This window comes from Leptonotus elevatus, chromosome 20, assembly GCF_054856555.1.
Source record: "Leptonotus elevatus isolate MCC_2025b chromosome 20, RoL_Lele_1.0, whole genome shotgun sequence".
NCBI lineage: Eukaryota > Metazoa > Chordata > Actinopteri > Syngnathiformes > Syngnathidae > Leptonotus > Leptonotus elevatus.
In genome coordinates, this window is record NC_141258.1 from 9,551,546 (window position 1) to 9,579,375 (window position 27,830).

Here is a 27,830-nt window from a genome sequence, read left to right on the forward strand (position 1 = left end):
ATAACTACCATTGCTTTAAGTGACCTATTCATGTCAGAAGCTGTATCAAAGCCTTCTGTATGCTCTAGCGTAAAAAAACAACATACAACGTATAAATACGTTTTTGGGAGTGAGTGAGGGAAATAAAGTATTAAAAACGCATTTGTACGTTTTTGTGTTTGAATGATTAATTAGATTGTTTAATTTTTTGTGTGTAGACATTTTCACTTAGGCGTCTATTCCCTTTTGTTGCCAGGGGTTTGGCTATTAATGGCTGCGTTTTGAGTTATTTTGAGGAAACAAATTTACACTGTTGTATAAGTTGTACAATGACTACTTTTCATTTTGTCAAAGTGTCATTTCTTCAATGTTGGAAAAATATATTTAACACCTCTCTTGGATGCCATAATGCGTTTTGCAATTTGCTTATCAGTTGAAGCCGAGCATTTTTACCATCAAATAAAACAAAACAAAACAAAACAGTCATGCTATTCTTGTTTGGCTATCACCTATTCCAATCCTGAAAACAATTAAATCGTTTGAAAACAGAAGTAATAGAAACCTTCTTGAGCAAAGAAAACAATTGGGTGTTAATAAAAAGCTGTATCACAAAGCAAACATGATAAATGTTAAGTCTAAAGATCCATTTGGCAATTTTGAACTTCAGTATATGCAGTTATTTTTTTTTTTTTAAAGCTATAAAAGAAGTATACAGAATTTTAGGACTCCAAAACCGTTTTAACTTTTAATGCTTTTTCACCTCTGGTGTGCAATGCAATTTAACATGAGGTCAACCTCGGCAACACCTCGCGACCCCTTAGCTCCTATAGTCGTGACAGTGTCTTAGTCGAAGGACTTGTAAGGTTGGCTGAGGAATTAAATGTGTTCGTGTGTATGTTTGTGCGAAGCCGGTCAATGTCAAAGGATCACCCGAAACGGCCTCCTTATCGTCTTTTTATCCTCCGCCGCCTTTCCGGGCCGGACGTAAAGGGCCGCTTGTCAAATGAATCAAAGTTTAAGAGCTTTTCGCGGCAACAAATAACCTCATTACATTTTGTGGGAGGATTGAGAGATGACTCCCGTCGACTCCTCCTCGGTTAATAATTAAAAACACTGATGCTCTTGTCACTTTCCATAAATCACATTTCAACACTACGGCGTTGTGTGTTGCCGCTTCCCGTTTTTGCGTGCGCGCGCCGTGGGAGGTGTTAAACTGCGGAGAGGTGACTTGCGAGGTGACCGCCACGGTTTTGATGATTTGCGCCAGTATTTTGATGAGCTGCTGACATTTGCTGCTTTCGTGAGTGTCAAATATATAAAGCTCAACTTGTGGACTGGGGAGTTGAGGCCAAATTGTAGTATTTGCTCCATGTAATTATATTGATTTCTCCCCATTGGTCTCTTATTTCAGATTTCAACCTCTGTGTGAAAACGTCAGCATTTTTCTGTCTTCTGATTGGCCAGAGCAAAACGTGACATAGCTAACTTTGACTAGCAAAATACATCTGTAGCGAACTGCGCCCAATACATTTAATAATCATCTATGATGTCTAATATTCAAATGTTTTGGTTTTTTGTTGTTGTTTGATGATGTACGTGGCACAGTTCCATGCTGTTATTGTTTGTGTTTGTGTATTATTATATATATATTTTTAAATAATTGTGACATATTGGTTGTATAAAGTTGAGTATTTTTTTTATTTTTAAATGCAAACCTATAGAACATATGGGAACCGGCACAAACAACCCTTCTTAACCAATTATTAATTTCATTTTCAGTCAATATAAAAAGTCTACACACCGCTGTTCAAATGCCAAGTTTTTAGATATAAAAACTGACACCAAGATTAATCATTTCAAAACTTTTTCCACCATCAATGCAACCTATTTGAAAAAATCTTGTAGAAAGAAGTAAAAATTAAAAACTATGACATGGTTGCAAAAGTGTACATACCCTCTTAAAACTGGGAATGTAGCTGTGTTCATATTGAACCAATCACATTCAAACTCGTGTTAAATACAAGTTAGCAGAAACCTTCTACCATTTAGTGTCTCTGATTAGTTAAGTTGAGCTATTCTAGTAGGCTTTTCCTGACATTTTTGTCATTCGTTATATCTTGCAGCAAAAGGCATGTTACACTGCTTTTGTTGGCTCTCCTACACCGTCTTCTTCCTGTGATGGCCCATTGCTAGATGCGCTGTAGCTGCTCGGCAGGGTTTCTGGATTGTCAACCCCCAACCTCATTTCCCCCCGCCCACTTGTGAAAGTCTCAGAGTTCTGTTGTAATGTCTTTTATTATGTGGCGTTACGTGTTGTTTTTTATTTTTCCAGGTTCATACTGTGCCTCCCTTTTAAAGGGCAGAACTTAAGCGTTGTTGTTTTCCCTTATGTTTTTTTTTTTTTTTTAATCTAACAAACTCGAAGCGCTAAAAGGATAGCAAGCCACCAGGCTTCCCGTTGCGTCTCCCCCTGGTGGTCAAGTAGTGAAAATATGGCACGACAAGAATTGGATGTGAATGGAGAGCCTTCCGACAAAATAAAACAATACACTGAATGTCTCTCATCTGCCTCTTAAACTAATTCTCCTCATATGCTATGACGTCCTCAATTGATCCCAATGCATGGGTACTTATGAAATGCAGTTTGTAATCGAAAAACAAATCATTCCTCCCAAACAATTTGCTGACTCGGCACGCCTCAATGTTTCTTCCTTCACTTGCTCTTATCACCAAGGACAGAGGAGGTAATGCGCGCCGATCTTCTTGACACTTTTTGGAGCCCTCTGCATTGGTGCAACGTTTTTTTTGTGTACACATTCGCCGGCGAGACCTCAGTTATAAATTGTTGACAACCTGCAGTAATTACTGATGTGTGCTCCGATAGCTCGAGCCTCCCAAGTCCAAGGAGGATAAGGAGATAAAGCCGATAGTTTTCAATCTAACGCTTTGTCATATATAATAATGAGACTCGCACATCAGTTCAGAATAATCAACACTGGACACTATTTGAACACAGAAAATAATTTGACTCCTCTTCTTCTGCGTGTCTCCTGGCGGTGTTCTTATGGAACTGGGAGGTAAAGAGTTGCAAATAATGAATTCCCAGCGCACATTCTGACATGTGAAAGGGCCGGATGACATTTGGATCGCGTTTGTCTCTCTCTGTGGGTGAACCGTATCAAAGAGCAAATCCTCGCTTTTCATCTCGCCCCATCTCTAATTACTGTGCAGCGAGTCGTGTTATTTTGCCTTCTTTTGATATCATCTCATTGGCCCGCGTGCAAAGACGTTCAATGGCAGAAAGATTTGGGAATCAAGTCAATTGTGTCAAACTAGTGGGAGCTCTTTCTTGTAGTATCTGTTTATTGGAAGTTTTTTAAGTTATTTTTCAGTACAATGTGCATCATGTTGACATGTTTTTTTGTGTGTATTCGACAACGACAATTTAGCCAGGTGTTAGCTTGATTCCTGTCCTTTTGACAACACTCCGTTAAGTGCTTTCCCCCGCTTCCCACTTTAAGTATCTAATCTCCTTCATGTGCTATAATTACTTTCATTTGCTTGATTGCTTCGTGTGATTGATTTTGAGATTGTTTCACCGTTTCCTAATGACTTAAACCATGAATGTACTGACACGCATGGTAAGCAAAACAAAACGCTTAATGCTTGTTTTATGCCTGCATTCGGATTGTGTGCGTTAATGCTTAACTTTGCCCGTTTGACTTTTGGGGAGGGGAAAAGAGAACGAGTCAAAGTGAGCTACTTTTGGCTTTCTGATTTGTTGCGATGGCACCCTTGAAGTAGCCTAGCTGTCGGGAAAGGAAAATGTCATGACAGTATTTCAGTGTAGCTTGCACTGCACCCTTCATCTTTGTGACGCTGCAAACGAGCCGTAATACAAGCAGCTAATTACACGCGGCGGTTTAATAAGCCTAACAAGAGAAACGAATGTCTCCTAATGAGCCAACAAGTGTTTGTGGTAAAAAGCAAAGTTCGCCCTGTGTGAGACAACTGTGACAGCAAGTGGCAAAATGGCCACCTTCCAATATTGATCAAAACTGCTGGATTTTGCTGCGTAACTCATATTCCACTAACGCAATATTAACCCAAATACCATATTTAGACCAGTGGGGCTGCATAGAACATACGTAGCGGCCATTGCGTCATTGTTGACAATTGAGCCATCTGTCTTTTGCGAAAATCAAATATGACCCTTGAGCACAAAAGTTAGCCCACTCTTGCTCTATAGGTTCAAATTGAGATCATTTGGGAAATAATACTGAGAAAAATAAAGGATAGGTCTGGCTCTTGGTCTATACACCAAATTAGAGCTGGGAAGAAGAAGAATACCTTAATAAAATAAGTGATGAGGGCCCTATTTAAATAAATCCTATTATCAACATGCTGAAGTAGCTGTTACATGACAGAGATGTGCAGCAAAAGCGAGCCAGTGAATGACAAAGAGGACAAAAGGTAGGCAAGGAGAGCGAGCGGGATGTAAAATTGCGTCGAAGGGAAACAAAAGAGGGCAGTCTGGCGATGGAGGATGGAGGGTCGAGGGGACGCCATCACGCATTCACTTCACAGTCCAACCAATTTCCAATCTTAACCTCATCCACGCCGGGTGGTGATTAAGACCACAGCCAGGGTCACCTTGCACCGGCGCCATCCGAAGACAGGAACGCTTATGGATTCATGACATGCGTGTACAGTCGCTTTGAATCATGTGCCAATATAACAAGTAGAGTGCTAGGAATTAGTAAGTGAGACTCGCCAAGATACTTTTACACCAAGATGGCTGATTCGGTGTCGAGTCTTCGTACTGTAGATGTTTTAATCAGCATGGGGACATTTCTCAACTTGTGTAGGTTTTAAAATTCAGCTAGGATTTGCACAGAAATCTGACTGGACAATTCATTAGATTTTATTGCTCTTCAATCCTCTTCATCTTCGGAGTGAGAGGAGGCTTTCTGTCAAATTTTGACTGCTCGATATTGTCATGGGACAACACTTTGACTCAATGAAATGAAATGAGTAGTCTGTGTACATTTATTGTTCCTTCAAACTACTCAAAATACAATCAACTCAACTCTATATTGATAATGCACTTTAAAACAACCGCTTCTGTTTTCTTAATTAACCTCGTAACGTTTTTTTTTTCCCGATACGAAAGTAAAATGAGCTGGCTCACTATTGGAAATGTGATATCAAAGTAATTTCTGATTATTATTATTTTTTTACTTGCGACCACTCTAAATGTTCAGTGCCATCAGACCTATCCATAAATATATAGTTTATTTATTTATTTGTTTTTGATGCCATCTATGGACAATAACTTGTGTGTGAGACATTCAAATTGGAATATTTCAGCACACACTCATACGCGCGTGCACGCCACTGTTACTGCGTCCACACAGGCTTGTGCTTTCATGTTTTTGGGTATAAGAATGGGGACATGGAAAGCACATAAGTCAGCTCAACCAAAAATGATAATTAGCTCACACTGATTACAAGTTAAATTTTTTTTGTACTGCCTGAAGTGCACGTCACATGACTTCCACTATAGAAAGCCTCGCATTACATCCTTCCTCACGTATCCAATTCCCGCACAGACTACAGGGTTAATACATTCGCCGCTAACTCCTAGTGCTAAATTGGTTGCTGTGTAGTGGTTTAGGGAGTCATCAAAGTGGCTGATTGCTGTCCAGTCACCTGTCCTGACCTCTGGGCTCTCACCGTCAAAGTGCTGGGTTACGTGAAGTGAAGTACGCTCCAGATGGCTAATGAGGTCGGCTGCAAGGGGGCTTCCATGTTAAAAAATGTTAATCGTATATTTACGCCGATGTGAAGAAATGTAAATAGTGCTATGGACAATTATCAGGTTGGAGAATATGCACCATTAGCATGCTGGGAGAAAAATGAGTTTGAGGAAGGTTAATGAAGCATGTTAATGGCGTTAATGTGGAACATACACCTGTGTAAAGGTGGGATGATGCCATTTTGCAGCGCAAAATAGGTTTTCACACTGCTCAAAATTACTCTTCACGTATCCATTAACTTGGAAACTGTTTAGAAAATGTGAGCACACCCCATAGTGAAAATATTTCCATCGCGAGCAAATATTAACGCTTTTTTCTTTTTAACATTTTGCATCTATGCAGGGCCATATTTGCATTGCATATAAGTAATGCTTCATCTAAAGCCAGCCTCGTTGCAAAGTAGGGGGAAAAACGATTGCCTTGAAGAGCTCTATTTTGTAAGCCCTCAATTCATCCCGGCAGCAGCGTGTTAAAAGAAGGTTCCAAGCGGGGAAGATGAGAAAAGGGGAGTTTGCAAGGAACATTTAAATCTTATGTAGAGAAGAAATGAGAGAGCCATCGGGGTCGCTCCGTCAACATGACCTGCATCAACCTTTTTCAAAACGCTGTTTGAATAAGCGCTCCCTGGCTGGCACCCCAACATGACCCGTGGGCTGTGGGTGTGAATATTTATAGACGGCGCAGAGGGGAAGATGCTTTGCTGAACACGATCCCAGTGACAAATGCATCTCGCCACAACAAATGCTTTACAAAGCATATTGGAAGTCAAAAAATGCCATTCATGCACCCCCGCCCACCCCCACCCTGGTGTAAAATCCACTTTTGCTGTGGCCGCTTCCCTCGCCCCGATTATCACAGCTTTTCACCTTGAATGTCTGACACGACTTATGGGGAAGGTACAGGATTTTAACGTGAATGTCACGGCACGTTAGATGTCCTCAACGATGCTTTACTAGACTTGTGATGGGCCTGAGCGTGAGTCACCCTCTGGTTGATCAAATGTTATTGATAAAATGCAGCAGTATAGTGACAGCGTACATTCAAATGGTCAGTCAGGGTAAAAAAAAAAAATATATATATATATATATATAAAAAATCCAATATATATTATATACTACATGAGCAATTTAAAAATTAAACATTCTGTAATATGTCTATTTTAAAATGCAGCATATCAGCTCAGTCAGTTTGTGGTGTTTGTTTTCTTTCATTTGCAACTATTTTTCTTCATGACAAAAAAAATAATCAAAGCAGTTGACATAAACGGTGTGAATAATGTGCCATCTTTTTCACATTGCATGCAAAGATACTTAGTGTCGCACATTTTTTTTTTTTCGGTCTATCCGAAGTGTCCTAGTTAGCTACGACAGTGTGGTGGCACACGTCAACACAGGCAGCCTGATAAATGCATTTCCTTAATGATTCCTTCTTATCACCTAGTTTTTGCCTTTTGTTACTTGTCAAAATATCTTTAAAATAAATAAATGATCATGCCAGTTCAGTATGATGGTAAAGCAATACATCAAGTTGTCTCCCGCTATTCGTCTTGACTGCTGTTGGATGTTGAATCTGCGCAGTCAGCAGGAAGACTTGAAAACATATCGGCAGTAACTGGTGTCTCGCAGAAGTTTTCATTTTGATCCTTTTTGTCATCCATGTAACACTTTGTAAAAGTTGACCGATAGAATAAAGGTTTTATTGAATATGGAAAATAGTGTCAGTGTCATGTTAACTAGCCATTTGTGGACCGCCAGGAAACTCCATGTTTTAAGCATTAGCATCAAAGATAATGCTATTGGGATTTAAATAAAAAATAATGCAGTAAGGAAGTATAATAATGCTGGTAACAAGGTCTGACAGAGCATTAATATAAATTAAATTAGACCTAAATGTGCCTGCAAACTTGTTTTCATTAACGGGAAAGTGACAGATATGATTATTATTTATTTTTTTGGGGGTGGGATCCTCTCGCCGAGAGGCACACGCAATAAGCTGACATGAGTTATTTCCTTGTTTTGAGCTTAATTAGCTTTTGATAAATCTTTATGAGGGCGGTGTCGATGAAGGCAGGGACGAGGAAGCGTAAAATAAAACGCCTTTGACTGACTGATCGCCTCCGGGGCCCCGTCCCCCGTCCCCTTACGGTGGGGGTTTCATATGTTCTGCTCTGAATTAGGTTATAATCATTTACAGAGAGGTATCTATTGCAAGAAAGATGAAGAGCGCTCCTTTGTGGTTTATCTCCCTACGCTGAAGCCATTCGTCATGTAGTAGTAGCACCACGCCATATTGATTATGCTTCTTACATTTTGAAAGCGCAGAGGACCTAAAAGCTGCTCTAAATGAGTTAAAGCCAGCCAGCGAGAGCCGCCCGAGAATTAGAAAGGAGAGAGCCCGGTCTCGGAGAAGCTCATCTGAAGACACCAATCAGATCATATGTAAACCCGCCTTATGAATGTCGGAGCTCTATATCTGTGTCAGCCTTTTTGTCTCATACAAAATGTACAATGCGTGCGCACAGCTGCTGGAAATGGACTCGACAATGAATGATCATGCAGATTGGATGTGCCGTGTTGGAACAAATGACGGACTGAATGAATTCAAACAGCTTAATGGCGTTGTTGGCACAAAGTTGAAATGGTACTTTGTTTTCTAGCATTTTTATGAATAAGAGACGAGATGGAAAAATACTAAAAGCTCAAAATTGATCACATAAAGCAGAAGCGAGTGTATGAACTGACTACGTTTTGGTTTGTGGACTCGTGTTTGTGTCGGAGCTTTGGTCATCGCCCTTTTTTAGTTTACCCATAGTTGGATAAAATAAGACGCATATAATGACTGCCTGCGGCAAATAGACTAAATTAAGGTGCGAATGTGGTGAAATTCAGATATATGTACTCTACTTGGACTCTTAGAGTATCATTCATTGCCTTATTTAAGAAACCTGGTTGATGTCATCCACAACAATTGTGGCTAATGCTAGCATAAAAGCCACATGCTTCTGCTATTCAAACACTCATCTAATCTGAAAAAATATATATGCAGTACCTAAGTATTAAGGTGTATATTTTTTTTCCTATTTTCATCTTTGTTTAGTCTTGAATTCTCTGTTCAAGCCACTAGCAAAGCTATGTTAACAAGTTAAGCTAGCACTTACTAGCTCTCAACAACATGCAACAGCTACAGTCTTGGGCCAACCTAAAAACAGCAAGCTTCTGTCTATCAAAAAAATCTGTAGTCTTGTCTGAAAATAAAATAAAATAGACGTAAAGTGTATTTTTTCACTTGTCATCATTGGTTAATTAAGCCTATTTTGTTAGAGCTGATGTTAGCAAAACTGTGGAAACATGTTATGATAGCATAAAAGTTGAGCCAATGCTAGTTAGTTGATCATTTAGATATGGATCTTTATTAGCAACTCAAAAATGAATAATTTGTCTCTTTTTGTGTGTGTTTGGATGAACATAGTCATTCCATCAGGTAGAAACTTACATTTCCAAACCTGCCTGTGAAATCTAATGTTACTTGTGACACTGGCGAGAACAAATGAATCACCTTCTCCATCTTTTTTCACCTATTGCGCCTCCGTAGAGAAGTGTTAAAAATATATTATTTTCAAGGGTACACCATGTCTCTCTTTCACTGTGAAATGTGACTCGGGATTGTCAGCTCGAATGTTCTTCTTCAAATTAGTTCTCGTCAAAAGTTTGCCATGCAGTGATAGCAATATTATTGGTAGCGCATCTCATTTTGTGTAGGATAACTTTTCTTCACAAGGTTTTTGAATGCCATACTTTTTATTCATATAGTTTATGGTAATTACATTTTTGTGATTTTATATTTATTTTGTGATTCCTATACATTGGATTTTGGGGTGTGTGTAACGTTTGTGTGATGTTTGTGGTGTTGTACATATTGTAACGTGAGTTTTTTTGTGTGAATAATCTTTTTGGGTGTGTGTGGGGAGTATTTTTTATGTGTGCCTCAACAGATGACTGTTTTAATTAATGTACTTTATTATTAATGCAGAGCAGTCTCAATGTTTTCAGGAGTAATTTATCCTTTGTGTTTTCTGCCTAGCTTCCTGTTCATTTGGGGCACAATTATACGGTGAATTTCTTTCTGACAACAAATGGCTGTGGACCAGGAAAAACCTGAAGAAATGCAAACATAGTACACGAACACAAGTGTGTGTATTGCATATCTGTCACGTCATGGTGCTGATATAACTTAACACCACCTCTCTTTCTTTCACATCTGCATGCGATGCTGCTGGCCGTCACTTCCTCGTTTAGCGTATTGGACAGCATGATGAATGTGTCGCCATGCATGTTTCGGTCCAGTATATTACCATGTCTGCTAGTTTTGTTTGTGCTGAGTATGCCGAACAGACGCGTGTCCTCCAACTAGTCCGGTGCGTGGAAATACTGAGCGCCAGTCATCTGTCTTTGTTCAACGCTGCTATATAGTAGAGGCAAAGATGAATGCAGTTAATAGTCTGTGACACAGCCATTAAAGACAGCTGTAATAGAAACCGCCCCCACAACTTAGGCATGCGAGGGTAAATGTTTGAAGACCAGTCGATGTTAAGACTCCTGTCTTTTCTTCTTTCATTCCCATCATGCTTCGCTTTCATCTCCTCATTTTTGTATCCACCCGCCGCCGCCTATATGGCCCGCCCCATCCCTCCTCAAACCGGGCCCTTGCAATTGCTCACCCAAGCTTGTCCTTGAAATTCCACGAGCGTCAGCGCCTGCACCAAACCCAACGGGCAAGCAGTCTTACATAAAATACCTTTAATGTGCGCATTGGAAGTAGAATTATTATTTTTGGGAAATAGTGAGTGGTTACGATTTAAAATCTTGTTTTTCTTTTATTTATCCGTTTATTTTACTTAAGTGGTGTAGTTTTATGTTGGCTAATGCACTAGCTAGAACATGGCAATTTAAAGAACATTTACCTTTTGACTTCACTGGATTAATATAAATTATTTCAATCTACTTTTTAAAAATAGTGAGTGGTTAGATTTTTAAATCCTTTTTTTGTTTTATTTGTATCACTTCACTTCAGTGGTGTAGTTAAAGAGCTTCATGTTGGCTAATGTGTTAGCTAGCACACGTTAGCTTAGCTCATGCCAACTAAAAGGACATTAACATTTTGACTTTACTGGATCAATATAAATTATTTTAACCTTCCTGGTTATGTATTCTGGTGGTCGGCATAAGACTATTACCATCCATTATATGAAAAATTTCTGTAAATAAACAGTAGCCTATGTGATTTTACCACAGAATTCACTGCGGTAGTTGTCATCAGGTTTTGTTGTGTAAAAATGTCAGGCTCACACCCCAATGCCGCCCCAACTCTTTATACATTCCAGTATATATATTGATCAGCCAAACCGTCATGTACTGTACCGTTCTTGAGTTTCAGATGCTAATGGTGGTTGTGTTATGTAAAATCTTAGACAGAAAATCATTGGGAAATTGAGAATGGTTGTAATTTGTGTGGAATGATAATACTCTATCCATTTATGACCACTGAGAAGATTCATGACAAATGTTGCAGCACTGCTTTATAACATGCATCAGGTATGTTTATTGATGCCCAAACCCTTCTTTAATGTAAAACCGCTACCTTTTTGCAGGAGTACGACTTATTGAACCACAGCCTCCCACGCCTCCCACCTTAGGGACACGATCGTAACAGCATTGTTGTCATCTGGCTCCGCCACGCTTGACCGGATGCCACCTGCGGTTACCTCTGGGACACGCAGGAAGGTAAAGACTCGCGGATATCTTTTAATGGCACATTGCGCTGTTGTTATTGCACATCCCAGACGCAGTAGTCATTTTATGACTTACTTATAATTACCTCCACCAAAGGAGGCCATGTTGTCACATGTCGGATGCTATGCTACCTGCTTCTAATAGGAACTCTTTTGAGCAATTTGCCTTTTATGTTGGTTCAAACCAAAATCGCAGACTACTTCTTCAATTTAAAAAAAAATTATAAAATAAAAATGATTAATGATAATTTTTTACACTTATGTTAACCTTGTGGAGTTTCCTTACTCTGATCCAAAATATAATTGTTAAACGTTTTTCACGCATTTGTAAGTATCACATTTTTTTCCTGTTACTATGGTTACCATCGTCCTTCCTCCTATTGCAAGGTTATCGGAATCTCTTCTCAGACTGGAGTGGCCTGAGCCATTTTTAACCTGATACCACTTTTCCCACCTTTCTGCATAAAACCGATCGATTCCAACTAAACATTCACAATTGCCTGACTTTTGGGCCGATCTCTCCCGTGTGCGCGTCTATCCGGTGCTGCAAAATCAATTAGAAAGCTCATCTTCTGCAAATATCGATGTTTCACTGTGTAATAAGAGATGTTTCTAACCACTGACCACCGCCTCAGCGCCTACTGTCAGCTCATCTGCACGAAGACTAAAAAATGTCAGTAAAAATACTGCTGATGCCATGCGGGCTTTGTGGCCCTTGGTGTTTGATATAAAAATAACATGCATCGCATTACATTATGGGAAGAAACATGATATTTATAACCACTAATATGTGTAGCTTTTAAGTTGCCGTTTGTCTTTCTTTCTGTCTTTCTTTCTTTCTTTCTACAATGAACAAAATGGGCAGGAGTTGCTTAATGTTCAAATTAATCGGCTTTTAATTTGAAAAGAAAAATTGTACTGATCCTTTCACCATCATCCAACATGAAGCACTAATGCCACCTGGTGACAGAAAAATACGTCAACTCTAATCTATGACTATTTTTTTCCACTTTCCAAATTACTATTAAATTACAGTATCAATGAACTAAAAGAACAACCATGTTTGTCTACTTATGCTATTCACCAATTTACGTTAAATAATTTCGTTTTTTGTGCTGAGTTCAAAGCATAATACTTTAACGCCATTTTGTAGCACTACGGTTTGCCACCATCTTAGTATCAAGGAACTATGTTGAAGTGAGTTGAGATTTAAATTGTCAAAGGAGTGCACTTAAGTCATTGGTCTCCTGATCTCGATCCACCATTGTGGTGACTCAAAAGGACGCCTGCTCGGAATTTAGCCGACTGCTAAGCAACCATCCGTGATACGCACATGCAGCCCCAAGGCCTCGCTCATTTTTCATTCATGTTGCGCGCGTGGCGAAAATTTAGCTTTTTCTTCAATGTGCATGCAAATAAAACAAGCTGCACATACAGACACAAAAAGTCCTGCATTAATATCACATCACATTATTAGATGATGAATTGTGCATCCTTTGTATTTCTTTAAATAAAGAACTCCTGAGTAGGCACGATGAAAATGTTACTGCGGCACTATATATATATATCTCCTCAAAGCTGTTAACCTTTACTCTGCAAGACATACACAAAGGAGAGAACTGGTTCACCTTCCCGTGTGCTCTGCCAAGGAGATGTAAATGCGCTGCTCACCTCCCGACGGCAGCATCCCGCTGCGATCAAAGCGCGATCGAGCTCTCTGCAGTGCTGTGCTTTGAACAATGTCACTGCACGCTGGATACATGTCTTTTAATTGCTGTTATGTGTGTTGCTCTTGTTTAAGCACCATTTGTAATATATATATACACACATACAGTAATAGAACACAGTTCCTTTCATCATTGCCTTGGCAATGTCACATCCTCTCCATTTCTTTAATTTATACATTGTTTTATGTGTTAAAGCTATTTGACAGTTTCTAACTCGTTCACTGCCATTGACGGTTATAGATGTCAAAGATTCCATTTTTACTGGGCTGACAGTGAATGAGCTAATTGCCAAAACATCGATGCTAATTTCTTAGCATTTATCCTATGTTAGCATTAAGCTACAGGACTATTAGAGAAAATCTCAGGCTCTAGCTCTTGTGTTATAGAAAATTGATGGACAGTTGTTGTTTGTTACATAGCCAACACTAATGGTCAAGGAGGCTGATCTAATGCTGACCTGCGTTATAGTCCTCAATTATAGTGAAAATCCAAAGTGTCTTGAAGACGGTCAAACAATTTTCAAGACCAGCAACTTTGAAGTGTATAAAAATTGATCTGTTTGTCGTGAGAGCAGAGCCATTTGGGATTCGTCAAGCGTGAAATCTTCATGAAATGAGTGTATCAATCAGAAAAAAAAAATGGAGGGACAGAGATTGAAAGATGGCAGAGAGGGATGGAGGGTGAGATGAGCCAGATGCTAAAAAAAATATTTTCATTCAAGTCATAAGCTCAGCTCTCTTTTTCGAAGTCTCCCTCTGCAGATATGACAAGCAGCTCACGTTACATACACAAGTCTGTGATATCTTGTATCTGCGCGCCCCTAATAACACCAGATAAATGCTTTGTATTGGCCTGTATTGTGGCACGGCCCCTGCGAAATTGAAATTCTTTGCAAGGGCATCAACCGGTTGGCCCTTTTGGTTTTCTTTTACTCGAGCTCACAAAGGAACAAAAACGACTCAACAAGTAACGCATGAAAGGTTTTGCAAGCTTTCCAAGCGTGAACACACGAAGCAATAATTTATGACATTAGGAGACTTATTCAAATGTCACCAGCCTACATTTAGCCGGGATTTACACTGCAAATCGAAGTGCCCTATTCCAATTTAGCGCTTTAATAGTGTGCATAACTGATATCACTTTTAATTCACTGAAACAAAACGTATGCGCCGATTTCCAATGTACAGCTACACAAGTCTGAAAATGGGAAGCAATAATACAACATTTTAAATAAAAAAAATGTCTCCAAATTGTGTGTATATGCTGACAAGCTGAAATGCACTCATGTAGAATGTGTGTCGAAAAATCTTGAAATGTGAAAGCAGAAATCTCTCATTTGGAAATATTATAAAAAAGTTCTCAAGATAGACAACCATCATTCGTACAAGTGCTTTATGGCGGCTCACTTCACAAAAAGTAGCAATTTGGCAAATGGTAAATAACAGCTCTTCAAAGCATTTATTGGCATTCCCAATTGATGTTTGCTGTCAAACTAAATATTTAAAAAAGACAATTTCACCTTGTTTATTCAAAACAACCAGGTAGATCATCTTTTCAGTTCGCTAGCTTAATGCTAAAGCTAATTAGCATCTCTGTTGCGGTACTATAACCTTTTAAACCATGGATTGAACATAAACAATGCAGATACACAGGTAGAATTATAATATAACAGTACTCAGTCATATATTGTTTATCATCTGTGATCATATTAGTGCTGAATTGGTTGCAAAACGTGGACGGAGAAGCGTGTTAGAGCATTCACACAATGAGAAAAATGGGAAACCTTCTGATTAGCTTGCTAGCATGTAAAACCTTTTTAATGATCGGTACAGCTCAAATGCACCTTACTTATATAATTAACTGCTTCAAGGTGATTTGTAAATGTTTCAAAATATCAAAATATTGCCATTCCATCTCATTTGAGTGCTGAAGAATGACAGCGAGAAAGCGAAAGCCCCCAGTAGTTGCTGTCAACACCTGCCGCTCGTCTCCTCTTCCTCCATTTTGTCATTGGTGTGGGATTGAGAGCGAGAGGGAGGGAGAGTACCTGAAAATGAGAACAGAGGTAGAGAAATAATTGCTTTCTTGTCTTTTGGGGTCCCCTCCCAACGAGAGGGCTTGGAGGTGGGGGCGATGACGGGGAGGGGAGGGGGGGGGGGGGGGGGTAACATCGCTGCATGAGACTGAGGTTATCTTCACGGCACAATCTGCTGAAGTAGCACATTAATGAATAGTGTATTAAAAGTTTGAGGCTGTGGTACACACAAAAAACTGACTATAGCGTTATAAAACACAATAGCCTCCACCTTATGATGACAATGAAGTTATTCCACAACTTCTGACTACAATGGTACATTGTCTAACATGCTTAATTTGTTCCATGACAAGGCTGATAACTCGGTTTACTCGTATATGAGATCAATATTGCCCATTGGAATAAACAGAAATTCCATTCATCATCATCATTCATTTTTTTCCTGTTTCAAACAACAACAAAAACACAAATCCCAGTATGAAACTTTTGAACACGCAAAGAGACAGCGGCAACTATTCATGTGAACCAAAAACTCCAATCACTGTAACGTAAATGCTCGGATAATTAGCTTTGGATGATAGGCTGCCCATCCATTACGTGCTTAATTGGCTTCCAATCGGCGCAAATAAAATATACCATCACACTCCACAGTCTGCATCATCGCGGCAGATGATTTCATTTCCTCTTGAATTATCAGGATAACGAAAAGAGAGTGACTAACTGTAGGTGGTAAATAGACTACGTTTGTGTGTTTATTCGGTTTGTGTGTCTGGACAAATGCAACGGCAATCTAATAGGGCTGAACAATTCATCAAATTCAAATTGAATCGCAAAGTAGGGGAATGCAATTTTCAAATCGCAAAGGCTGCAATTTGGAAGTAATTCTTTTCACAAGTCACTGGTATTAACATTTAACATGGTTTTAAAATGCACTTCCAATAAATGATTGGCAAAACCAGTTGTCATTTTCATGTTAAGCAAAATTGTCAGCATATGCTGATAGGGACTAATAAAGTAACTTGTAATCTAACTACATTACTTTTAAAATCATGTAACTGTGACAACACTGCTTGCAATCTAACTTGGCTACCTTTAAAATCAGGTAATCAGTAAAGTAAGTAACTATTAAAAACAAATAATCCGTCAAGTAACTAAGTTACTTTTTCGAGGTAACTGGCAATGCTGCTTGTAATCTAACTTAATTTTAAAATCAAGTAATCAGTAATGTATTTAAGTTACTTTTAATATCGAGTAATTGGTAAAGTAACAAGTTACTTTGAAAATCAAGTAATCAGTAAAGTAACAGGTCACACGTGATCAAAAATTAACAAATGATTAAAAATCCATCCATCATGTTGCCTTTACGATGTTAGGCTACTGTAGTTTGTATTATTAAGTACAGGACTTGTGTCAGTACTTATACTTTTCGCATTGTATATTCAAGACATGTATCTGGACTATACTTAAATGCAGATTATGAGTACTTTTACCACATCTGAAGAGGAAAATATTTGAAATAAAAGCAAAGGTGTGATTTCCGCTGATCCCCGTTGAGGTTGCTGTGGCTCTTCATCTCTCGAACACACACACACTCTGTTCAAATAAAGATGCTGAACGTCGCTTGTGTGTTTGGCTCCATGCAGATAACCTCCAAAGGCTCCCGACCCCCAAGCTGATTACTTAAAAACCTCTACATAGACCACGCCTTCCTCTATTTAACCCCTGCGGCCAGACTGGCTATGCTTACACGACAATGAACTACTATATATACGTATATAGAGAAGCAATGCTTTCCAAGTACCTTGGAAATAAAGTTCCCGTTTGAAAGCAAAGAACCCTGAGCGGATTTTCACAACAGCCAGCCCCTGTTGAAGAAGAGACTGTCATTACGCTGTTCAGTGAAGCAGCAATATCTGGAGCTGCTTGGGGACATGGTGGTGGGGGTGCGTGTACAAAGCCGCCATGCCCACCTCTGCCTGTCTACCTGCCCTCACTGTCTGTCTATCTGTATGCTTGGATGCATGCGTGTCGACGTCTGCTTTGTCAGATGAGTTGTCTTGTCTCTCAGCTGTGTGTGTGTGTGTGTGCCGCGCCCTGGGGATCAAACCCACTGCTCGGAGACAACAGGGCAGATAATAAGAGCGTCCCTGGAAGATTACTTGGACTTGATCACTCTCTTACTTGTCATGTTCGCGTTAGCAACACGGCCACTAAGGTTGTTGAAGCAATTAAATGGACTGCCTCATCTTGGTTGTTACAATTGTTCAGTTTAGTCTGGGTTGGGATTGAGAATCGTCATCGCTTTCCTCCGCGTAGTTCGACTGAGCCCCTGATTGTTGATCAATGGTGGGCAAACTTGCCACACTTGATTTAGTAAAATATGGAACCCTATTCCCACCAGTAAAAAATAAAAAGCACTTTTTGTTTTCTTTTTTTCTTTTTCTTTTTACAGTCACAGGCCCATTTCCACCAGTGGGTTATTTATTTTATTTTAAGAATACTTTTTCTACTGAACCTTATTGCATTCACTAGGAAAAAAGTAAAAAAATCTCTGGTTCTTCTGAGTAAATTTTGTACTGGTTTTGCTTTTTGGAATTATTTTTAGTTTGTTTTTCAAACAATATATTTTTTTGTTTTATGACATTTGTTTTTGTTTTATGGAATATTTTTTACCCTGTTTTTCTGATCCCGCCCCCAGAAAATGAAAAAAAAGACCCCCCACACACCCAAAAAATTCCAAGTGAATGCAATAAACTTCCACACGTTTCCACCAGTAATAAATAAATCAGACCAGTTGAAGGAAGTCCATGTCAGACTAAACGGGAATTTAAAAATTTACTTTATATATATATATATATATATATATATATATATATATATATATATATATATATCCCCTAAACACCCAGGTTGCCCCAGGTGTAAAAAAAAAAAAAATCCTCAGGCAAAAAACCCAACAAAGGAACGAAAAACAACAACAAAAGTTTTTCTTTCTCCCACTGGCAGAAACGGGTTTGTGATGGGTAAAAAACAAACAAACAAAAAATCCACTGCTGGGGATGTGCTTTCATAGCCAGGGCATTCACTGATAACTAAAAAACAACAAAAAACTTGCAATGTTTATGTAAAATAGGAAACATCTCTTTTCATCCAAAACCTTGCCACCTTTTTCTGTGCATATGAACCACTTAGCAAAGTGAGGATTACCTCAACTAGCGCACACACAAAAAATCTGTGCTGGCTGCCTTCACAAAGCTAATTGATTATCCACTAAAAGGGCGAGGTTACATTTAAATGGATCAAGTGGCTTAAGAGCCACTAATAAGCATCCTTTACTAAAACAGACCTTAATTTATAGGAAGTTTGTCCTTCCCTCTCGTCTCCAGCCCCTCCCCTCAGTGCTAATCCAGGCCCAGTGGTGCTCGTCCTGACAGCCAATGGAATTGAGCCTGGCACTCACAGCCCAACATTATTAGTGGAGGCACAAGAATGGCTGCCGCCTCATGCTTCCTCTGTCTTATTCTCACTCACTGCTGCAGGGCTACAATTCCCTTTGACAGGCTCACAGCCCACATTGTGTGTAGGCGAGTGTGCGCGCTCTCTCTTGCTAATTGCAGCTATTAGGGCTCCAGGGAGCGTCTTTAAAGCTGAGCACACTTAATGAGAGCGTAGTGAGATAAACGAGAGATTGTATTTCTCGTGTTGGAGTAGCGATCGAGTGACGCTCCTCGTGAAATTGAGGAACATTTGGGATATCAGTCAGGAGCTTCTCCCGAACAGCACTGCAGGTATATTTGAAAAACAAAGCAATTATTTCATTTTCATTTCGGAGGGAAGAGGTGCTAATTAGGTATTTGTTCCAGACGGTTAATCAAAGATCTCGAGGTCTCACGATTCTGTTCTCACTGCAAAGAAAAATTGTTTTTAATTCAACATGGCCCCTGATTATAACAGTTACAGTGCATATAAAAGTAAACACACCCCTCCGGATGTTTGCCACCTGGGCCTTCCTAACATCATTATCATGTAACAATTATAAAAATCATCAATGTAATATAAACTGCAACATAGTCAAGTCCTCTTTAATTATATAACAGCATGTGACTTTGCCAAATACATCTGGAGCTGTTTAAAATCAATGTTTAGCTAATAACATTACAAAAACAATCTACACCATACAAGAGATGCTGATTTAAAAAAAGAAAAAAGAAAAAAAGGGAGTTAAATAATGATAATAATAATAACAATAATAAATACATTTAATAATAATAATACAAGTTTTTTTTTATAGTCAAAGTTGGATGTATCCAACTTGTGCTATCCAGGTCATGGCACCAATTGAAACGGGAGCGTTCAACCGTTTTTTTAAATCTTTAATTCTTGCAGTATTATACTAACAGCAACAACCAGAAGAATGCATATTCTCTGCTGAATAATTTACTGGATGCCAGAAAAATTGGCTGCACGGCTGAGGAGTCTATTTCTGCTTGATGCGGAAAAAGTTCTAATATTTGGAAAATGGTTTCGCCCTAACTCAAGTCAACTACACTGTAAAAAAGAAAAAGAAAAAAAAGAAGTAAAAAAATATATATATACAGTAATTTTCCTGCCACTAAGTCGCCAGAAAATACTGTGAAATAACAGAAAATTACCTTCTCATAAAAACAAGTTTTTCCAGAAATTACAAAGTACAGTTTTTAACTGTAATTTTAACAAGATTGTATGTACGGCCAGTGAAGAGAGGAAAAAAGGTTTGGCAGGATTCTCATTTTATTCTCAGAATTCCGACTTTAAAGTGAGAAATCTGAGAATAAAGTCAGAATCGTGCCAAACTCGTTTTCTCTCTCTTCACTGGCCCTAATCCTCTTCAGTGGTATGTGACTGAATTATGATTAGTACAATTCATTTTACGCAATTTATTTCCATGGCCGGCCTCCATGTTATGTTTTTCTATAAATAAGAGGACAGATGTACATCGTTATATTTGTATTGTACGTCACTGCACTGTTTCCCATTAGTAGACAGATGCAATTTATTTTTTCTTTTTCAAGAAGGCCGATGTGTTATTTCATAAGAATGACTCGCAACCGGTTTGGTAAGAAAAGGTGAGACGCATATTATAACGCACACGTTCAGAGCGAAAGTCTATTCTGCTCGAGGAAATGAGAATGACCTGGTTGCATATCCTCTTTATGCAAATGATTGGATGCTTACAAGGTACCGTGATTCTATTCTTGGACGTATGGCCCACGATCCCTACATGAATTCTATTCTCTCAGTGTGTGGAATTTAATGATGAGGATGATGGAGAGACATTCACAAAGCCATTCTCTCTCACATCTATTGTATCTTAAAGCGGAATGAAGTTACACTCGTCATTGTCGAGGTCCAGCGGCGCTCAAATGTGCCTTCTTAGCTTAGCGCCTTCTCAAATCCCATTGAATTAATTCAGCCCGTCTTGTCTTCTGCCTCTGTCTTCTTTTCTGCTCCTCTTTCAGGATGACATCTTTCACACCGTTTTGGCCCAAGGCTCCAATTTCGCCGAAACTCTTCAATTGGGATTTCTTCAGCAAATCCTTCTTTTTCACCCAAACCTTTCGACTTCAGCCTTTCTTTACAACGCCAAATCAATACGTGGACAGAGTGAAAAGTAAGGAAGCAACATCTAGAACTCTCTCTTTTGTTTTCGGGTTCTTTCCATCAAGCTCTCTTTTTGGTTACAAAAATGGAAACGGGAAGAAAGAGCAGCTATGATGCAAAAATCTTTACAAGACATTAAAGAACGAGAGCGATCTGTATAGACGCTTCCCATCCCAGCTATCTTGGCAGATCCCTTCAGAACGTGCGTTCAAAAGGCTTCATTAACATTGTAATCGGCCTCGGCTCAGATGGGGTCAACTATAGCTATTTTGAGGCGGGGGGCTGCCTGTCAGATGTGCCGGGGGGCCGGCAATGATGGCGATATTTCATGCATGTTATCGTAAGTGCCAAACATCAATTGTACAATTTAAATGCAAACGTGTGATGTCAAATATTCTCTTTTGGAAATAATAAATAAAATAAATAAATAAATACAATGATGATAAATATTAATATACATAAATAAATAACATTTTGACATGAAGCTTTGTTTAAGTTCGTTGACTGGACGCAACGAATACATCAATGTGCCTTTTTTTTTCTTTCATTTTCACAAATTAATCTCACGTTGGACAACACGGCAGCACTGCAGATATTTGTTCTGGCCAGGGATCAATAGTTGGATTGAATAACCCAAGGCTGCTAATCCAATTAACTTTTTCCGTGCGTGATTTATTTAAAAGGCGCTGAGTTGTCTCCCATTTAGTTTCCTTTCATTTAAAGTGGGCTCAATGACAGACGGGAGGTGTGAGTGTTGTTGGGCTAAAATGTCAAATCACCAAACAACATCTTGCAACAATGACTGACAGATGAGCTCAACTAAGATTAATTAGTAGCATTATTATGTGTGTGTTATTACTGTTTTATTACGGAAAAATCAGCGAAAGCATTTTTCTTTTTTAAAACACCCTGAATTCCACTGTCTTTAAAGGGTTAAAACAATTTTTAACACTTATCCTGTTAGAAGAAGTCAGCAGGAGGAAATTAGCAGCTAAGCCACAGTTTCATCTTGGATTGAGCTGCTTACACTTGTATGAATAGATATTGTATTATGATTAACATTATTGGGGACATAAAGTAAATAGTCTAAGCCGCCCTTTGTGTGTTTTAGCGACGTCATTAGTGTGACGTGATGAAGTCTCGCCACCACGCTCCAAAAGCACGGCCTGTTCTTGGAGGGAGAACATGGAAAGGTATGGGGTGTCCTAAGTCCGTCAACTTCTATCCTGTTTTGATGGTCTGAAGTGAAACACTGCAAGAAAAAAAACAGCAATTCCATTTTAACGTTTTCATATTTTAGTCGACCGGGGTTGTATAGGAGAGCGTAAAAGAGAACCTGTCTCAATGCAAACAAATGAATTTTTTCCCTGCCAGGTCATATGACGTCTGCTGCAGGTTACAGTGTTAAGTGTGTGCTGAATTATTAAGGGTAGCGGGTCAATATATACAACATGTGCACAAGGGCCTTTAATCTGTGCCATCTTGAGGGAAATCAGACAGAAAGGTTTTTGTGTGAAACGAAATCAATATGTCCTTTGAATGCTAAAACATGGCCCACGCACACCGCAAAGGTCGTGCATGCGTTGTTACTTGGATCATGTTTGCTCATGTACATGTAGGCAACAACAATGTTTTTGTTCGGATGCTTATATCTTGTACTGGCGTTATGCACTAAATTCCAGCATGAATGCTTATGAGCACGTAAATGCATTTGTTTCATGCTTCATATCACCCAGTAATAAAAGTCTGTATACATTGTCCCAAATCCCATTCCCTTAATAGCCTCTAAATTTGAATGTACAGCAGAAGAGGGTCAACACCTCCTTGGGGGGGAAATAATAAAAATAAAACAGACTATTCTTGAAAATAGGTTTATTGGGAAGGTGAGCACGGTACTATGGAGCAAACAAGTCCTGGGTTCGTACTGTACACCGACTCTAAACATTTTTCTAAATACCAAATAACTAAATACTGCAACTGTTTTAGTGTCATCTCTTCCTTTTGTTGGCGAATTTGCATATCAAATATAACAGATACTGAAGTTTTCAATCCGTTTGTGAGAGGTAAAAACCCTACCACGGTTTGGCTTTAGCTCCAGGAGCTAGCTAGCGAGTTCCTTAGCTAGCTCCTCAGGTGCTGGTTTACCTGGTAGGGAGCTAGAGCTAGCAAAAGGGGCTAAAGCCAAACTGTGGCAGGGTTTTTACTTTCTGGACCAGAATTTGCCACCACTGATGTCGTCCTTCACAGACACAAAATATTTTAAAGATGTGTCTCAACATACACTCAACACTGTTATAGCAACGGTGGTTCAAGTGCTCTAGAAATAAAGTTAAAAATAAAGTTACTGTAACATTTTTAGCCAACTAAAGGGAGAAAATGCTAGCTACATGACTCAGCAGAAATGACATCATCAAGCTAATTGTTGTGACCATGAGTAAGCCTAAGTCATCTTGGTGTGTTAGCATAACAGCTAACACAGCTAGCATGTACTTATGAGCAAGAACTTGAATATTAGCATTGATTTTTCAACCCTGTTACTTCCAACCCGAATTAGTATGATTATAAACTCTTACTTTTGTATTAAATTGTAAATAATTTATTAAGGCTATTTATTTAGCTGTTATAGCAACAGTTGTTGTTTAAATGCTCTAGAAATAAAGTTACTATAACATTTTTAGCTGACTAGAGTTAAGGGAGAAAATGTTAGCTACATGACTCAACAGAAATGACATCATCAAGCTAATTGTTGTGACCATGAGTAACCCCAAGTCATCTTAGTGCATTAGCATAACGGCTAACACAGCTAGCATGTACTTTTCCGCAAAAACTTGATTGGCATTGATTTTCATCCCTGTTACTTCCAACCCGATTTAATACGATTATAAAAATTTTACTCTTGTATTCAAATGTAAATAATTAATTTTGCTATACTTTTGAAATATGTTTTCTGAATGCCTAAGTATCTGTAACAGTGTAGCGCCAAACAGCAAAATAGATGACCTAGCATAAATAATCTTCAGAAATGCGTACTGATGATGGTTCAGATGGATGAATCAAATTATATGTTGGTTTATTTTTTCAGAAATGTTGGTGCCTAAACTGTCCTCCATATTGCATCACTAGAAGAAAATGAAAGTTTTGTAATAGCTCAGCCATTTCAATTTGACAGATTTTCAGTGCTTTTGCAAAGCACAGTGGGCACATTCTTTACACTTTTTTTTTTTTTTTTTTAACATTAACTACTGACATTTAACACTGCCGTTTTATCTTTTCATATCCACTTCAGCTGCGTGGTGAGAACTATTCATTTACAAGCATAAAGGAATGTTTTCCAACCAAGGTTGCAAATGGATTAGGGTCAGACCAGTCTAGGCTACCACTGTGTTTGCTTGGCATTTGTTAAAGAAAGTGGAAAAGCAACAGTAGTACCTCTTTCACTAGCTTTCTATTCAACGCAGCTCCTAGAGAGAAACGGCGGACGCACCTTTCTTCTTTTCACCCTCAGGGGGGGAAAGTCCCTCACATGGAAGCTGGCGCTAAAAGGTCAAGCCACTCGCAATCTCGTGGAAACTCCACACTGCAGCTCCATTTCGGCAACAGGGCGCCGCTCTGTCCGGTTATCTTCTCGATTTCTATAACATTTCCAAAACAGGCGAGGGGATAAGAGGCCCAGATGTTTGCAGAATGTCAGGACAACGTTTTGACCTTTTTGATGGGCGTGAATATAAATGGATATTTGTAGTGTTTGATGTCATGAAGGCAACCTTTTGTCTTTTATGTGTTCGTCTTGAATGGAGCCACTTTTATTTATTGATGAAGCCATTTTGGCTTTAGTTTTATTTGAGCTTTTTGGATATATGCTTATTAGCTTGTCATATTTTAGGCATACGTTTAGTCCCATTTTAAACACTAAATGAAAAACTCTAAATGGTTTTAGTTAAAAACTTAAAATTAGACTTTCAACAAATTATTTTAGGTCAATTAATAATAGAATAACATAATGATATTAAAATAAAAAATAATAATTTTAATAAATAATAATAATAAAACAATAATACATAAATAAAAACAAAATAAATAAAAGCAAAATAAATAAAAACAAAATAAATGGGTCAATTGGAGTTTTCATGCATCAAGTGATACAATTCATAAAAAAGAAAAGAAAAAGTGCCTGCTACCCCTGCCAGTGGTGGAATGAGGTTTTGGGCCTCTGGTAGCCCGGCCATTGGCTTGATTGGGGACTCGGGCCCCTAGTAGCCTGGACATTGGTTTAAATGGGGTTTAGGCCCTTTGGTAGCCCCCGCTATTGGTTTGAATGGAGCTTTGTCAATAGAATTGTGAAATTATTTATATATATAATTTTTTTTAAAAGGGGTGTGTAGACTTTTTCAATGTGATGTAAGTGTGAGTGAATATGGAGTCTCTGTTACCCACGGCAAGTTTACACTGCGCGTCTCCGGCTGACATTGACGGGACGTTGTTGACGCGCTACGGCGGCGAGGAAAAGAGGTGAGGCGAGGATGAAGCGATACGGGCGGAAAGGGAAGCGTCGAGGCTGCAAGCGGCCTTTATCACCTCCGTGCACATTGGGGTGCCAGGTTATTGTGTCATTAACGCCGAGCAACTGAACCTTGATAATAGTTAAATTATGTAGGACGTGCAGGCACCTGCGCTTGGCAAAGTGCTTCGCCTGCTACGATCTGACTGAAAATTATAGCGTATATTTTATCAAAGTGTTTATTAATGCAACGTGTAAGAGAGAGTGTATCACTTTTTCCAATTTGTAGTCCAGACAAGTAATTGAATTTGACCCTTAAGCAATGTTCACAGATCATCAATCTTTGAGCAATTGTTTGTCTTGGACAAAGCAAGAACACGACAGTACTTATTTTTTAACAGCATGACGTAAGATATAAATGTTAGAACTAAAATGACTGATATAACCTATATATCCCAGAAATCTTAAAGCTTATTTAATATTGCGAAATGGAACAACATGGACACAGCGTATACAGTGGCTGTTTAAAAATAATGTACAATGAATGTTCCATTTGACTAACTACAGAGGCAGTTAAGAATGTATCATAAAGAAATAAGACAAGTTAGGGCACATTTACCAACTCGAAGGATGAAATAGTTGCAAAGTCAGCGGTGATAAGGTAGGAGTGTGTGTACACAGTGTATATTGTCCACATTGACTAAGGATCCCCGATGGAATAGCTTCATCTATCATCTGCTAATGGTGTTGGCCCAGAGTCAAATTTTTGGAGATATGGGTCTTTCTCTATCATTATGACTTAATGACTCCTGGATGTGTCTACTTTAAGCTCTGCATGCTGTCTCAACTGTGAGATTTAGTGCTCCACTCCTACTGCATTTGGCAATGCAACCGTGCCTCTGCAGGGCGTTTAACGCCATCCAACTCGTCCCTGTGAGACTTTTCCTCATAAAATCCTTATCATCTATGCATAAATGGTGATTTCAGTGAGATAAAAGCATGGAAGTGGAAGAAGATGTCACAGGATATGAGGCTATTTCATAATAGTCAAATGGAGGTTACGGTAAATAATAAAGGGAGTAGAAGAGTCGGATTGCTAGGGATAAATTACTGTAAAAACTTCACTTATTCAGAGATAGGAAATTGGCACCATTTTGTTGCATCTTGGTGCCCGATGTTGAAGTTATTGAGGAACTTAATTTAGTGCTTTGGCATCTGTAGGCAATTGGACACCTTTGGGGTGGCATTACTTACTCTGGATTCAGATTATTGAATTTCCATTATTTGTGGCAGGCCTGGATTCTCATCACCCGTACATTGTGGCCCATTAAAAATAAAAATAAATAATAAATAAATAACAGCACTAGATTTGCACTAATATATATTTTGGGGTAGTCAGACTAAAAGGTAACAAATTTATCGATGTGACTGTTTTGGGTTGGGTCATTGTGTTATGGTCCTGTATGTGTCCCTTGTAATGATGATGATGTCAGTTCCTATGTAGTTGCTATGGTCCCTGTGATTGTTGTCAGTTGCTATGTAGTTGTTTTTTCCCTTGTGATGATGATGATGATGTTGGTTGCTATGCAGTTGCTATAGTCCTCGTGATTATGTAGTCAGTTGCTATGCAGTTGCTTTGTCCCTTGTGATGCTGTCTGTTGCTATGCAGTTGCTATGGCCCTCGTGATTATGTAGTCAGTTGCTATGCAGTTGCTTTGTCTTTTGTGATGATGTCTGTTGCTATGCAGTTGCTATAGTCATTGTGATGATGTCAGTGGCTATGCAGTTGCTTTGTCCCTTGTGATGATGTTGTCAGTTGCTATGCAGTTGCTGTAGTCCTCGTGATTATGTTGTCAGTTCCTATGCAGTTGCTTTGTCTCTTGTGATTATGTAAATTGCTATGCAGTTGCTATGGTCCTTGTGATTATGTTGTCAGTTGCTATGCAGTTGCTTTGTCCCTCGTGATTAGGTTGTCAGTCCTTATGCAGTTGCTTTGTCCTTTGTGATGATGTTAGTTGCCATGCAGTTGATTAGTCCTTTGTGATGATGTCAGTTGTCATCTTGTGATGTTGTCAGTTGCTATGCAGTAGCTTTGTCCAGCCCACTCAGGGTTCTTGGTAAAGGTTTCCCTGTCAAGTGTTTTCTTCGAGGCCATCTGAATCCAGCCCTGCTCTCTGTTGTTACTTTGTATTTTTGTCTGAGTCCGAGTCTTGTCTGCTTTTGGATCCAAATTCTGCACCTCACGTGATAATTATTACACCAACTGTAAGTGCTGGATGATAATGAGAGTGTTGAGGCCAGGGTCACTTCTTAATCTGGACCTAAACTGTGAGCACAGTGATGG

General features: G+C 39.0%; 1 long non-coding RNA gene across 1 annotated transcript in view; it reads left to right on the top strand.

Moving 5' to 3' along the window:
- The window catches only part of LOC147156948 (uncharacterized), a 41,035-nt gene that overhangs the window by 11,307 nt on the left and 1,898 nt on the right, over positions 1–27,830 (top strand). The window contains exons 4-6 of the long non-coding RNA XR_015091747.1: positions 11,446–11,578; positions 20,847–20,998; positions 22,100–22,181. This is a non-coding gene — a long non-coding RNA (uncharacterized LOC147156948). The remainder of the gene's footprint in view (positions 1–11,445; positions 11,579–20,846; positions 20,999–22,099; positions 22,182–27,830) is intronic.